Below are 5,689 nucleotides of genomic sequence, written 5' to 3' on the forward strand. Positions count from 1 at the left end.
AGAGGCACTCTAAGTTTCACATAGATTTACATCCCAGCAGGGTTTCCAAAGGAAAACTAATTAATTTTGATAGAACTCACTGTCAAATCAATGAAGCACAATCTTCCATTTTCGTAGTTCCATATCAACCATAAGAACCTAAAACTGAAATGACTGAACTCACAAATCCAATAGTTTTCTACATCAACAACTCACATGCATCCCATCTCAGAAATATTGTAGCCTGTCCTGAAAACTAAAGCATGTGTGGTATTTGCTCTGTTTATAATTAAGTGTCTTGTTGCATGCTTGTCTTGAATAAAGGGATAAATGCAATAATATGTGTAGCTGCGTAATATATAGGAAAGAGTGGCGATCTTAACAGTGAAAAGGGAGAGCTTCTGAATTAAGTACAAGATTGCATCATCCCTTCTTAAAAGTATTTTAGCTGAACCTGACAAACTAACAGGGGCACTACTTATGCCACCTAACACCCAAAATTACAGAACCAAAAAGATGCAGTATGCATTTTGGACAAGGATGGAAAAAGCGGTAGGCGTAAGCGAGGCGGGTGGCCTTCTCCTAGTGCCTAGGCGGTGCCTAAGTGCCCTAGGTGTGGCCTAGGCGGTAATATAGTTTTTACTCGTAGTGTATTTGTGATTATTATATGGGTGTTGATATTAGTTTAGGGCATATAAATAAGTTAATTACCATTTACTGCCATTGAAATATAACCCGTTTGGCATATCAGTGCAGTATGTGGCATGATTTCTTACTTGGGTAGGCAATTCCTTGCTTGCCCTGCCTAGACCTCCATTTATGCCCTAGGCGAGGCGTTTGGCCATTGCCTAGCGCCTAGGCGTGCCTAAGCGCCTCCTAAGCACTGCCTTTTCCAACAGAGATTTTGGATCAATTCATATCCTAATGATTTAAAATATAGCAGACGTGCTTAAAAGAACATAATTTATTTAAGTTGTAGTATATGTAGCAAACATGCCCGTGCGTTGCAACGGGCGAAGAAAACGACATTTTCAAATTTAGCGAGAACTGTATGTATTTGCAAAATGCAAAAGATCAGCTAAACAAATGATCATAGAATAAATGGGTTTTCTATAGATCAATGTTCAAGTTTCTGAAGGAGGTTATATACACGTTGTTGAGATGAAGATCTGTGAGGATGTGGCATCTTCCATATTGCATCTCAGAAACTTAGATTGGACCCTGAGAACAATTTGTTTTTCTATTTAGGAAAGGTTAATTAATTATTTTCCCACAAAAAGGTTAATTATTGGCTTCTTCTTTGTTGCCGTTTCATTGTGTGTTGGAGCTTTTCTTCAGACTACAGGAAGAAACCAAGATATGTGCTTGAACTGTTAATTTAAGTCTTTTCTACCAGTGCGATCATCTGCAGTTTTGAGTTACTGCCAGCTACATCTATGTGCTTCCCAGTTTCCTTGTGCATTGCTAGAGAACAACTTAATGTTATGTTTCTTTTTATTTTGAGACTTCATACTGTAGCTGCAGTATCAGGTATCTAAAATAGTTAGTGTATACAGGATACAAGTACAAGAATCCTGATGTTTCATTATAACTGTAGCATCTACTCCAAATACTGAATGATGGCGTTACCATGTCAAGTACTGAATTAATGCAGCTACTTTTGGTTTTTTCAATAGTTAATTGTCCTGACTAAAATAAGGATTTTGACACTGGTTATAGTTTTGCGGCAACTTAATGATAGGCTGCAATTATTAATCCAAAAAATATATATTGGTGCTAGAGCACAATAGCTGTGCACAGGGTAAAGGAAAACAATTAGCATATACACGATACAAAAGAAATTAGAAGTAAATAGTACACGGGGGCAATCAACATACAAAGCTCATGTTCTTCGAAGAAATCTGCAACCAATCAAAGGAGACGGAGAGGGATGTGAGAGCTCACCCACTTGCCTGACACAAGAAATAGAAATTTTCTTAGTCTGCAGATTTGGTAAAGCAATTACAGTGAAGTGTAAAATTCCAACTCTATAAGACCAGTTTCTTGGAAAACATTGTTCAACATATGTTGTTTAGAGTTATTATAGAGTTTAAAAAGTAAGTAAATTTGAATTAGCAAGATGAAAGGCAATTCTACATTGTAATTTTATAAGTCCAAAACATTTAGACGACTCCATCAAATGTATAGCTCAGGACTGAGCTATTATCCTTTTGAGACCTCTCTGCACACACTCGAATGCTGGCTTTGCTTGTGAAAATAATTCTTGTTGGCATAAAAAAGATACAGTGGTAAGGGAACTTACCGAGTAGACATTGTAGTTCCACTGAGCTATTATCCTTTTGAGACATCTCTGCACACACTCGAATGCTGGCTTTGCTTGTGAAAAGAATTATTGTTGGCATAAAAAAGATATAGTGGTAAGGGAACTTACCGAGTAGACATTGTAGTACCATAGCCCAGGATTAATTGCCAATCATTAATCATAGGAAGGGGGTCGAGGAATCAATACTTTACCCAAAAATCCAGTAGATGAAACATTCATGCATGGTCCTGTATGTAACCTTTGTACCTCTCCATAACGCAATATAGCATCACACTAAGCCAGCCAGCAGCAAACAAACCAGCTTTTACCTGTCAAATTCAGGTCCCAGATAAATCCTCCCCTCGCTCGCCGTCCGCCCCTGCGTGTCCTCCACATGAGATTAGCAGTAGCTGCATCAAAGTAGTAGCAGTATCAGCATCAATCAACAAACAACAAGAAAGCAGCAGTATAATATGCAACTAATAGGAGCACACCAGCGGCGCACAACATACAGAGCAGTCGTGCCTCTCCCCTGCCCTCCCCGCACCAGCAGCGCACCAGACCATCCTTGTCCTTGTCCATCTCCCCCTGGGAGTCCCGCACTATGCGCTCCCCGACCAGCGCCTCCTTTGCCAAATGCCGCCCACTCCCGCGAACGTCGGCGCCCTATCTCCTCTTCATCGGAGAAACCAACAGCACAGCCTCCTGCCGTGCCTCCCCCTCGTTTCTCTCCTTCCTCCCGGTTTTCTCTTTCCCTCTCTCTTGTCCTCCCTCCTTTTCTTTCAGGAGCACGCCGGAGCAACCGTGGTGCCGCCCGGGAGAACCCCGATGCCTTGTTTGTCCCGCCGCCGCTCGCCTGGATCCGGCCGCCTCGGAAGTTCTGCGCGTCCAACCCGTCAGCCATCACTCTTCACAGACCTCACTCGACTAGATCGAGCAGGAGATCCGCCTGCCGCCCCGCACGCTCATTAACCGCCTCGATCTGGATCGATCGGGGAGGAGACCCTGATGAGTTGACCCTGCTCAAATTAGCCACAAAAGGAAAAAATCGTGGGTTGAATCCTCTAAAATGTAGGGTCTTTTTTGCAAAAATGAAACGTTTTCTCAGTTTAGCCACTTAAAAGAGGAGTGCGGGTTGAATTCTCAAAACCGAAGGGGCTTTTCTGCATAAATGCCGACGACATACCAACAGAAGCAATGCGTGGTTTATTAGTAGGTATAGATGCTTGAAGTATTATTATTGTTATGTCAATATGAACTTTTGTCTTGAATCTTTCGGATCTGAATATTCATACCACAATTGACAAGGTTTACATTGAAATTATGCCAAGTAGCACTCCACATCAAAAATTCTCTTTTTATCATTTACCTACTCGAGGACGAGCAGGAATTAAGCTTGGGGATGCCTGATACGTCTCCAACGTATCTATAACTTTTGATTCCTCCATGCTATATTATCAACTGTTTTGGACCATATTGTGCTTTATTTTCCACTTCTATATTACTTTTGGGACTAACCTATTAACCGGAGGCCCAGCCCAGAATTGCTGTTTTTTGTCTATCTCAGTGTTTCGAAGAAACGTAATATCAAACGGAGTCCAAACGGAATGAAACCTTCTGGAACGTGATTTTCTCATCAGATATGATCCAGGAGACTTGGACCCTTCGTCAAGAAAGAATAGAGGAGGTCAGGAGGGTGGAGGGCGCCCCCCTAGGGCGCGCCCCCTGCCTCGTGGGCCCCTTGAAGCTCCACTGACGTACTCCTTCCTCCTATATATACCTACGTACCCCCAAACGATCAGATACGGAGCCAAAAACCTAATTCCACCGCCACAACCTTCTGTACCCATGAGATCCCATCTTGGGGCCTGTTCCGGAGCTCCACTGAAAGGGGAATCCACAACGGAGGGCTTCTGCATCATCACCATAGCCCCTCCGATGAAGTGTGAGTAGTTTACCTTAGACCTTCGGGTCCATAGTTAGTAGCTAGATGTCTTCTTCTCTCTTTTTGGATCTCAATACAATGTTCTCCCCCTCTCTCATGGAGATCTATTCGATGTAATCTTCTTTTTGCAGTGTGTTTGTTGAGACCGATGAATTGTGGGTTTATGATCTAGATTATCTACGAATAATATTTGAATCTTGTCTGAATTCTTTTATGTATGATTGGTTATCTTTGCAAGTCTCTTCGAATTATGAGTTTGGTTTGGCCTACTAGATTGGTTTTTCTTGCAATGGGAGAAGTGCTTAGCTTTGGGTTCAATATTGCGGTGTCCTTTCCCAGTGACAGTAGGGGCAGCAAGGCACGTATTGTATTGTTGCCATCGAGGATAACAAGATGGTTTTTTTATCATATTGCATGAATTTATCCCTCTACATCATGTCATCTTGCTTAAGGCATTACTCTGTTTTATTGAACTTAATACTCTAGATGCATGCTGGATAGCGGTCGATGAGTGGAGTAATAGTAGTAGATGCAGGCAGGAGTCGGTCTACTTGTCTCGGACGTGATGCCTATATACATGATCATACCAAGATATTCTCATAACTATGCTCAATTTTGTCAATTCCTCAACGGTAATTTGTTCACCCACCGTAGAAATACTTATGCTCTTGAGAGAAGCCACTAGTGAAATCTATGGCCCCCGGGTCTATTCTCATCATATCAATCTTCCATCACTTTATTATTGCTTTGCTTTCTACTTTTCCTTTTATTTTACTTTGCATCTTTATATCAAAAATACCAGAAATATTATCTATCATCTCTATCAGATCTCACTCTCGTAAGTGACCATGAAGGGATTGACAACCCCTAATCGCGTTGGTTGCGTTGAGCTATTTGTTTTGTGTAGGTACGAGGGACTCGTGTGTGGCCTCCTACTGGATTCATACCTTGGTTCTCAAAAACTGAGGGAAATACTTACGCTACTTTGCTGCATCATCCTATCCTCTTCGGGGAAATCCAACGCAGTGCTCAAGAGGTAGCAGTACCTTGTCCCCATTTGGGAACGTTTATGTTTTGCCACGACGGTGGCCATTGATGCCTTTGGTAGGCACGGAGCCACCCATGACTTAGCCCAGTGGGGAGTTAGTCGGAGTGGCCGGGAGAGTGTCATGGCAATGGGAGGGTTCTGTCGGATTGCCGCTGGTCCACCCGAATGGGAGTGCAAGGCCATGGATTCCGTGATGTGGGTACATTGTGCTAAACTCTGTAGAGTGTTATTTAATCTATAGATAGCTGCATCCTCGGTTACTGACATAACTCGTGAGTAAGTCACACCATGGATCAACATTAATAAGTAATCCTGCACACTAAATTTATATGCTTGGCACTGGTTAAGTTATGATGGTTGTGAGTTCTTGGTAGTTGTGGGAACCGAAGTGTTGGTTTCGTTTGTGATCCGGGTA

The 5,689-nt window shown here is 42.4% G+C and overlaps 1 long non-coding RNA gene across 2 annotated transcripts in view; it reads right to left on the minus strand.

Moving 5' to 3' along the window:
• Window positions 1-2,453, minus strand: part of LOC119297072 — a 3,013-nt gene extending 560 nt beyond the window's left edge. Inside the window, exons 1-2 of one of the 2 annotated variants that reach the window (XR_005145509.1) lie at window positions 2,411-2,453; window positions 1,857-1,931 (exon numbers count right to left, since the gene is read on the minus strand). This is a non-coding gene — a long non-coding RNA (uncharacterized LOC119297072). Of the gene's footprint in view, window positions 1-1,856; window positions 1,932-2,281; window positions 2,383-2,410 lie in introns of those variants that run through there. The other variant, XR_005145510.1, reaches the window with a different exon arrangement.
• Window positions 2,454-5,689: the final 3,236 nt, after the last annotated feature.

Source organism: Triticum dicoccoides, chromosome 5A, assembly GCF_002162155.2.
Source record: "Triticum dicoccoides isolate Atlit2015 ecotype Zavitan chromosome 5A, WEW_v2.0, whole genome shotgun sequence".
In the NCBI taxonomy this organism is placed as follows: Eukaryota; Viridiplantae; Streptophyta; class Magnoliopsida; order Poales; family Poaceae; genus Triticum; species Triticum dicoccoides.